The sequence below is a fragment of the Hemitrygon akajei genome, chromosome 3 (assembly GCF_048418815.1).
Source record: "Hemitrygon akajei chromosome 3, sHemAka1.3, whole genome shotgun sequence".
NCBI classification, from domain to species: domain Eukaryota; kingdom Metazoa; phylum Chordata; class Chondrichthyes; order Myliobatiformes; family Dasyatidae; genus Hemitrygon; species Hemitrygon akajei.
The window spans coordinates 112,975,729-112,985,795 of NC_133126.1; the positions used below are offsets into that span (position 1 = coordinate 112,975,729).

Sequence of the window (10,067 nt, forward strand, 5' to 3'; positions counted from 1 at the left end):
GCATTGGGGAGTATTGACCTCTTCATCCTGTCTGAGGAGCATTGCATCGATAGTAACCTGTCGCTGAAACTGCTTCTCTGTCTCTGGATGGTGCTATGTAGAGGATGTTCAGAGTTTTCCATAATTGACCGTAGCCTACTAAGCGCAACCAGTTTCCGTGATGTCTTCTAGCCCGGATGCAAGAGGAGTTGAAAATGTTCTGCCGCCAATTTGTGGGCACGATGGGGTGAGAGCAACAGGTTGAGACATCGGTACAGGAGAGAAACCCCAGCTTCCTGAACGTAATGTCCGTGACTGGACCTCTGGGTCAGTAAGTTGGTTGGCTTCCAGGCTGGCGTAGTCAACCCCTATCTACACAGCTGGCCTTCAGCCACGGCATTATTTCCCCTTGTTATGTTGTGAACTCTGATGTTGCTGCTGTGCAGACTAAGGGTCCGATATTTTGGCCATTGCGTGCATGAGGGGTCTGTGGTTAACGAACACAGTGAAATGGTGGCCATCTAAAATAGTGATTCCCTGTGGGGTGGTGCCACCCCCAGAGGGGAAATAGAAGTCATCGGGAGGGGGCGTTCAAGATTCTTTGGGGGCGGGTGGATGCAGTAAGCGGAACCATAACTTGAAGCACGAGACCTGACTGACAGCGGAGGAGGCATTTCCAAAATCAGAAGTGGAACAGAGGAAGAACGACAGCTGTGCAGGTGCTGAGCACTCATGGTCAACAATGTGTCTAAAACTGGTCCCAGCTTATCAACCAGACAGACATCAGGGATGCATAAATTAGCAATCAGGCTGTCCAACAGATGGCTCTTGACTCGCGGCACTGAATGAGTTCGTGCAATTTAACACTTGGTACGTCAAGTGCACCTTGTCAACTTCCTCTACAGATCTGGAGACGGGATCGAGGGTCCGTGTCACGGCAGGAGACTCGTGGGTTGTCGGGGAGGCCGGAAAATCTTTCGCTGTGGGCCCGAAGACCCGAGACCTTTGCGATCTTCAGGCGCAGAAGCGACAAAATGGAATTTTTAACATCGTAAACCAGCAGGTTGTTGTTGTGTCTCCCGCTTGCTGTGAAAATGGGGGACACCTCCCTCCCCGTTATTAGGGAGAGAGAGCCTGTCAAATGCCGGATGAAATGTGAAAGACTTTGAGGTAACTGCTAGTCTGTGTCTTTACTATCGCCTCACTCGCGTTTGTGCTCGGTAGCGGGTGCGCTTTTTCTGCTGGGGGAGGGGGATCGTTGCGGGAGGGTGGAGCTGGGGGAGACTTTGGGGTTCAAACATTTAACTGTCATTCATTCTTTGGGGCTTTCTGAATGGTTGTGAAGAAAAAGCATTTCAGGATGTACATTGTATACATTTCACTGACCTTTGAACAAGTGTCGTGGTTTTTCGTGCCTTACAAATGACCAGGAGACGCAGAAGATTCTTCAAGAAGGGTTCAACTTTAATTTGCAAATCAAAGCTGAGACAGTCATTGAGCTAGTCGCTGATTGTCTACCGATCCTCGGACACAGCAGCTTTTAAAGCAATCTCTAGTTGCATTTTACACGTGCTGTACGTACATTGTGCACAGCAAATAATAAACTCAGAACTGAGCAATGTTCTAATCTACATTTCTTTAGTTCTTTAGCTACCTCTCATTAGCACACCATTGTCATCTTAAGACTGCAGTCTCCTACCAAATTGGGTACATTGTGCACAGCAAATAATAAACTCAGAACTGAGCAATGTTCTAATCTACGTTTCTTTAGCTCTTTAGTTACCTCTACATTCCTAAGATTTCATTCTAATAAGCTCAGAACTGACTTCATAGTTTTGGTAAATTTATACTTTTATACTCCAATACAAGCCACACAACAATATACAATTCTGGCCGAAACCAAAGGGTGAAATGGAGCCAGTAAGCCTGCCAACCCCGAGGATTCCTCCTGAAGTGTTCAAAGCAACCCCAGCTTCATATGTGTGGTCAAGAACCATCTTTGGGGATTAGGAGACCTTCCGTGATTGGTCAACCTTGTTGAAAGAGGCTTCAGTGATTCAGTGAATCACGCACGCACAAGAACAGAAACCGCTTAGAGACCTGAAGTTACACATGGGGTTCTGAGGCTTTTGAACCAGATATTTAAATTCTTGCTAAAAACTGTCAAGCTCAAGAATCACATCGATACTGAGATACTGTGCAAACTAGGTTTAAAAACAAGTACCCGTAGATTCCGGACTACAGAGCGCACCTGATTAAAAGCCGCTGGCTCTAATTTTAGAAATAAAATCAATTTTTTAATTGTAAAGGCCGCACCGGATTTTAGGCCGCACCGGATTTTCGGCCGCAGGTGTCCCACGTTGTAATATGAGATATTTACACAGAAAGATATTACACGTGAGGATTTTTTTAACTTTTAATTAAATCCATATGGTAACAAAAACAAATACATATTGCAAATGCTTTTTTTCGAACCGTGCCCGTACGCGGCTACTTTTAAATATACGTTGCGTATACTTCTTTACTGAACAACATTCCAATATCTCCTAACGACTGGTAAAAAATATATATATTGCAGCCTACCAGGAAAAGTTATTGATCACCTTTAACTTAAAAGCCGCTCGCGTAATGCGCTCCCTCCCTCCGTCCCGTTTCATTGCAAACCGGCATTTTCCCACAAGACACCGCGAAACCGGGTGTGACGTCATAGCATCCCGCGATGTAGTACAGAAAACAAATATAGTTAAAACTCTTCTAACTTTAACTAGAAAATGAATTACTAAGCGAAAATATTATAAACTAAGTAACTGCCATAAGGCAGCACAATGCTTCGAGTGTTTTCCATGTTGATGAGGGTGAGTACAAATGACTGATTTACAATAATTTAATTGTGAAAGTGCGCTTGATTTATCGTACAATTTCATTGGACCTCTGTGAACTACTCATCAATTTTATTGGTCTACTGTTACGAGGCAAAATGTTTACGAGGCGGCATGAAAAAAATCATGTATTAGCCGCTCTGGATTATAGGCCGCAAAGTTCAAAGCTGTTCAAAATGTGGGAAAAAAGTAGCGGCTTAAAATCCGGAATCTACGGTACTGTAAAATTTAAAGCAGAATCATTTTTCTCATGCCGTGGAGTTGCCGAGTGACGTTACCACATAGAAATGGTGGTGTTGGAGGAGATTTCTCGGAGCACGAATTGGACCTCGGCTTGTACAAACTCCGGCAGTTTCAAAGTGACTGTGTTGGCCGACATGCTCACCAGCTCCGGAATCATCCAAGAGCAGCCAATGTAGGTTTTCGCAAATAAAACGACATGCGGTGTTTAATGTTTAAGAAAAACGTAACAAATCGTTTAATGTCATCTAAACATTGAACTTAAAAATCGCGGTAGAAGAACTTCACGTATTACGTCATCACGTCCGACCGACCTCTCAAAGTGAACCCAAGCCAATGTCGGTGATTGGGAATTACGAACGTTTCCACCGATTGCATTCCCCTACGATCACCCGTGGCGGTAAGATGGTTCTTAAGGAAGTAGAGGCGCCGCCGTTCTTTCTTAGTAATCGCTCTTACATGCTGGACCCAGGACAGGTCCTCAGAAATGATAACACTGAGGAACTTAAAGTCTCCACCTCTGATCCTCCAAAGCGGACTGGCTCATGGACCTGTGGTTTCCTCCTCCTGAAGTCTATAATCAGTTCCTTAGTCTTGCTGACAATGAAGGAGAGGTTGCTGTTGTACCACTCAACCAGATCTTCATTCTCCCTCCTGTACAGTATACTGATACTTCACCGCCTTTCATTCAGCCAACGACAATGATGTCCTCAGCAAACTCAAGTATGGCCTTGGAGCCGTGCTTAGCCTCACACTCATAAATGTAAAGCGAGTAGAGCAGGGGATTGAAATCCCCAACCATGATACGAAATGCATCGGAATGGACCAAATGCGTCTTGTTTGGCGACGGCATCAGTCTCTCAAGCACTGGACTATTATTGGCTACTGGTGGGATGAAAACTGCGGTTAGGATTACAGGGACGAACTCTCCTGGTAAATAGAACGGTCCGCATTCGATCGTTTTGCGTTCAAGCTCGGGGCAGTGAATGCGGAGGCCAGGCCCGTGGACCCTGGACCCTGACCCCTGTCTGTCAAGGTGGCTGCCCGTGCATCAGCCTCCTCACCTTAAACAAGGTCACGCTCAGGCTTTCTCTATTAGGGGATTCCACCTTAACGTTCCGGTTATAGGGATCCTGGATTGACCTCCACAGCCAGCCGAGGACCCACATTAGACAATCCCTCAGGAGAAGATCATACTCGACGCGACTGATATTAGAAACACAGAAAACCTACAGCGCAATACAGGCCCTTCGGCCCACAAAGCTGTGCCGAGCATGTCCTCTCCTTAGAACTACCTAGGGTTACCCTCTATTTTTCTAAGTTCCATGTACCTATCCAGTAGTCTCTTAAAAGACCCTATTGTTTTCGTCTCCACCACCGTCGTCGGCAGCCCATTCCAAGCACTCACCACTCTCTGCATAAAAAAAACTTACCCCTGACATCTCCTCTGTACCTTCTTCCAAACACCTTAAAACTATGCGCTCTCGTGCTCGTCATTTCAGTCCTGGGAAAAAGCCTCTGACAGTTGTTCAGAGAGTTGAATAGCCATATATATCATCTGAAGGGCAGAGGGATTTTATTGCTGGAGGCAATATTTATCTCCAAGTGTGATCACCAACATTGTTTAAATAGCCACTTCATTTTTGGCGGTGGGTCCCAGCCTTGCTCAACTGCCTAATGCATGGCAATGTCCTTCAGCACGGTACCTCAGCGACTGCACAGTCGAGATGCTGCGAGAGTCTCTACTCAAATACAAGTATTTTGGTCAGAGACCAATTGCATTTCAACAACATTAAGAGAAAACTAGGGATATATGGTTGTTAGAGCGATTAGTGGGTTTAGCACATTAACATTTAGCAAATTACTTTGGCTACCAGTCTTCACGTCTGAATATGTATTGTGGATTTAAATTGGAGAGCAGCTCTGAAGAATAGGTTCCTAAAACCCGTGAATTCCAGACCAGACAATGTTGATTAAAATTCGCTTGGATGTGTGTGGTGTGGATGCGAATCGGGAGATATGAAATGTGTATGTAGTTTCAAAGAAAGCATTGTAGATACACTGTAAATATGGAATTGTCCCTTGATGTAAAATATGGGCCGGTGAGACCTTGCGACCGAAAGCGTCTCTACGTGATGCCTGCTGTACCGTGTCTTGTCGAATAAAGAACCTGCTTTGTATCTACTAGTAACTCTCCGGTGACATACTCCCGGTGTCGGGAGTGGGATACCTTCGTGCGAACCATCGTGTGGCCAGCGATTTTAGCGGTCTAAGTGGGTGAGTATTTTTTTAAATTAGCGCTCGCCCTTGGATCTGTTCGGGTCGGTGGTACGCGGGAACTCGAGGTATCACGAGCACGGCGAGCTGAACTGGTAGATATAACAGCAGTGTGCTTGTGTAAGAGACGGAACTTTGTGTGTTAATTTGGTGAGACGGAGCCAACAGTTGCGAAGGGTTGTTATTGAAGGTTTGAGACGCCAGTGGGGGGGGGGGGGTGGTGGTGGCATGCATACTCGTTCCGGGGGCTGCATTTTGGCATACACATGCTTGCGTGTGGCTTGGGAGAACAGATTCATGGGAATACAGCGGCATCGTGAGTTCGGGTGCTCAGAAGTGGCAGATTGCGGAGTACATACTCCGCGGTTTTAAGCATGCGCTATTTAACTGGTACCCGCCATTGTTGCGTAGTGTGGGGATGTTTCAGGGAGAGGTTTTTTACCCAGATGTATCTGTCAGGAGGGCACCCACTGAGCTCAGGCACCGTCAGGTCGAGAACCCTGATAATCCGAGCTAATAGCCCTTGACTATTCATAAACCCTTCGCCCTTGGGGAGAACAGAGCATTTTGTCACCTCCGCCACCTCCAACGGGGTCCCACCAGCAAGCACATCTTTCCCTCCCCCCACCTTTCTGCAGGGATCGCTCCCTACGCGACTCCCTTGTCCACTCGTTCCCCCACCGATCTCCCTCCTGTAACTTATCCTTGTAAGCGGAACAAGTGCTACACCTGCCCTTACACTTCCTCCCTCGCCACCATTCAGGGCCCCAGACAGTCCTTCCAGGTGAGACGCCACTTCACCTGTGAGTCGGCTGGTGTGGTATACTGCGTCCGGTGCTTCGGTGTGGCCTTTTATATATATTGGTGAGACCCGACGCAGACTGGGAGACCATTTCGCTGAACACCTACGCTCGGTCCGCCAGAGAAAGCAGGATCTCCCAGTGGCCACACATTTTAATTCCACGGCCCATTCCCATTCTGATATGTCTATCCATGGCCTCCTCTACTGTCAAGATGAATCCACACTCAGGTTGGAGGAACAACACCTTATATACTGGCTGGGTAGCCTCCAACCTGATGGCATGAACATTGATTTCTCGAATTTCCGTTAATACCCCTCCTCCCCTTCTTACCCCATCCCCGATATATTTAGTTTTTACCCCTCCTCTTTTTTTTCTCTCTCTGCCCATCACTCTGCCTGTTCTCCTCTGGTGCTCCGCTCCCCTCCCCTCTCCATACGATGCCTGGTGTACCTTGTTTTGTCCAATAAAGCAACTGCTTTTGTATGTACCAGTAATTTTCTCCAGTGACTAAATACGCACAACATGGTTTCCTTATTATAAGACGGAGAGCGTCTAGGATCAATTCTGTCTCTGCGGTTTTGATGGTCTCAGCTGAACTACATTAGAATCAACAAAGTCAGATTTTGGGTGCAAGCTTCAAACTACAAAAGGCAAACAAATAGACTAAACTGTCAGCTTCCAAGTTCACACTGTGCCTCAGCTGCTAAGTGACCCATTCGTGACTGTGATGCTTTAATTGGAAAACAGGTTACAAGAACTAATAGAGGCTAATTCGACCAAGTCATGTCTTCATCACGTGGTTGTGCTAATGAAATAATAAATTCCTGCATTTTGGTGGTATGAAAATGCACAACAAATGGACAATGGGTAACAAAGGACATTAAGGATATCCTGAACGCTAAAAAGAGGGCGTTTAGAGATGGAAATAGGGAGGAGCTGAGGACAATACAGAGGGACCTGAAAGCCAAGATCAGGGAGGCTAAAGACAGGTATAGGAGGAAGCTTGAGTGGAAACTCCAGCAGAACAACATGAGAGAGGTCTGGAGTGGGATGAGGACCATCACTGGGTTCCGGCAAACTAGCAACAGAGGAGCTGAAGGCAGTGTGGACAGGGCCAATGAACTTAACCTGTTCTTCAACAGATTTGACACTGTGGCCCCTGCCCATCCCCCACATGATTCATCTGTTGTCGGCCCCCAACCAACACATACTCCACTCTCTTCTCCTACCCCTCCTCACAGCCCCCCACCCTGCTCTCGTGACTACACCCCTCCCACACCTGAAACCACCACGGTGGGCTTCACAGTTGAACAGGTGAGAAGACAGCTGAAACGTCTCCACCCAAGCAAGGCTGCAGGCCCGGATGGTGTCAACCCCAGGGTGCTCAAAGCCTGTGTCCCCCAGCTATGTGGAGTACTTCACCATGTCTTCAACCTGAGCCTGAGTCTCCAGAGGGTTCCTGTGCTGTGGAAGACGTCCTGCCTTGTCCCTGTACCGAAGACGCCGCGCCCCAGTGGCTCCAATGACTACAGACCGGTGGCATTGACCTCCCACATCATGAAGACCCTGGAGAGACTTGTTCTAGAGCAGCTCTGGCCTATGGTTAGGCCACACTTAGATCCCCCTCCAGTTCGCCTACCAGCACCGACTAGGAGTTGAGGATGCCATCGTCTACCTGCTAAACCGTGTCTACGCCCACCTGGACAAGCCAGCAAGCACTGTGAGGGTCATGTTTTTTGACTTCTCCAGTGCGTTCAACACCATCCACCCTGCTCTGCTGGGTGAGAAGCTGACAGTGATGCAGGTAGATGCCTCCCTGGTGTCATGGATTATTGATTACCTGACTGGCAGACCACAGTACGTGCGCTTGCAACACTGTGTGTCAGACAGAGTGGTCAGCAGCACTGGGGCTCCACATGGGACTGTCCTGTCTCCCTTTCTCTTCACCATCTACACCTCGGACTTGAACTACTGCACAGAGTCTTGCCATCTTCATAAGTTTTCTGATGACTCTGCCATAGTTGGATGCATCAGCAAGGGAGATGAGGCTGAGTACAGGGCGACGTGCAGAATCATCTGCAGCTTAATGTGAAAAAGACTAAGGAGCTGGTGGTGGACCTGAGGAGGGCTAAGGCACCGGTGACCCCTGTTTCCATCCAAGGGGTCAGTGTGGACATGGTGGAGGATTACAAATACCTGGGGATACGAATTTACAATAAACTGGACTGGTCAAAGAACACTGAGGCTGTCTACAAGAAGCATCAGAGCCGTCTCTATTTCCTGAGGAGACTGAGGTCCTTTAACGTCTGCCGGACGATGCTGAGGATGTTCTACGAGTCTGTGGTGGCCAGTGCTATCATGTTTGCTGTTGTGTGCTGGGGCAGCAGGCTGAGGGTAGCAGACACCAACAGAATCAACAAACTCATTCGTAAGGCCAGTGATGTTGTGGGGATGGAACTGGACTCTCTGACGGTGGTGTCTGAAAAGAGGATGCTGTCCAAGTTTCACGACATCTTGGAAAATGACTCCCATCCACAGGAGTCATTCCTACCTGTGGCCATCAAACTTTACAACTCCTCCCTCGGAGTGTCAGACACCCTGAGCCAATAGGCTGGTCCTGGACTTATTTCCACTTGGCATAATTTACTTATTATTATTTAATTATTTATGGTTTTATATTGCTATATCTCTACACTATTCTTGGTTGGTGTGACTGAAACGAAACCCAATTTCCCTCGGGATCAATAAAGTATGTCTAAAGTCAGTTCAGGCCCAGAGAGCAACAAGATTTGGTACACACCTTTCAAGAAATACATAGAAGAATGAATTACATATGCATGCTTGTCAAGATGATAAGAACTAGAGAGGGAGCCATGAGGTCTACTTATCTAATAATTCTAGTCAGAAGAACCTTACAAAATATTCTTGCAAAAGCCAAGGATCAACTTCATGCAGACTTGCCCAGACAAAATCAAAACTTGCCTTTTCTTTTATTAAGCTAACAATTCATCAAAAGATCTTGTCCAGCCACAAATACAGGATATATAGAAGGTACAATCCTGCATTTAATAAGTGCTTATTAACTTATTTCCACTTCTTGTACCATCCCAATTCTTAGATCAGTGGACTGGAAGAAGAGCTAAGAAGGAATAAAAATGAAGAAAAAGGCGACTTTACAAAGTATTACCTATCTCATTTGGCAAGGTCTGACATTAAATATACTATCAAGGTGTCCCAACTTGACCCAGTAGTGCACTACTGCTTACTTTTGTTTTGATTGGGGTAATCTGGTAGTAAAAGGCAGTTATGTTGATGAGATAGTTGATAACTGAATGTATTATAAGAATGAATAGAGTAAGTATTCACAAATTACTAAATATAGCTACAAGATTTGAAAAAAATACAAACCAGGTATTGCTTCTAGAGGTAAAAACTGTTTCAAAGCTTGTTTAGAGTATATCTGGTAAATTGCAGACATTCCTAAGCACCATATTATTAAAAGCATTAGATTTTGAGACAGCATCAGGATTGAGAGGATACAATTACAAGGTTAAAAGACTAAGAAAAGTTCTAATCAAGGTTTTGAACTACTTGAAAGAGGAAGTAGAAAGAAGGGAAAGTCAAGGTGAAAATGAAGAAATTGTACAAACTAAAGGAGAAACCAGGAAAAACTTCAGGGAGAAAGGTTGAAATGTGTAGCTCACTGTAACAAGTCACGTCTAAAACACAAGAGGAAATTTGAGGGTGGGTACGTGGAAGGGAAAGAAACAGTAGCTAGATAGACAGGAATCTCATGTAAACATATTAGTGACGGTATCAACCATTTAGATTTTATGGCATCTTTCTATGCTGTAGACAATATAACTCAGTTTAAATGTTTCTTTATCTT

The 10,067-nt window shown here is 46.0% G+C and overlaps 1 long non-coding RNA gene across 1 annotated transcript; it reads left to right on the plus strand.

The window, feature by feature from the left end:
* Positions 1-616: 616 nt before the first annotated feature.
* Positions 617-9,421, plus strand: LOC140725304 (uncharacterized). Its single transcript, XR_012098313.1, has 2 exons — positions 617-1,149; positions 9,297-9,421. It is a non-coding gene; the product is annotated as an uncharacterized lncRNA (long non-coding RNA).
* The last annotated feature ends 646 nt before the right edge of the window (positions 9,422-10,067 follow it).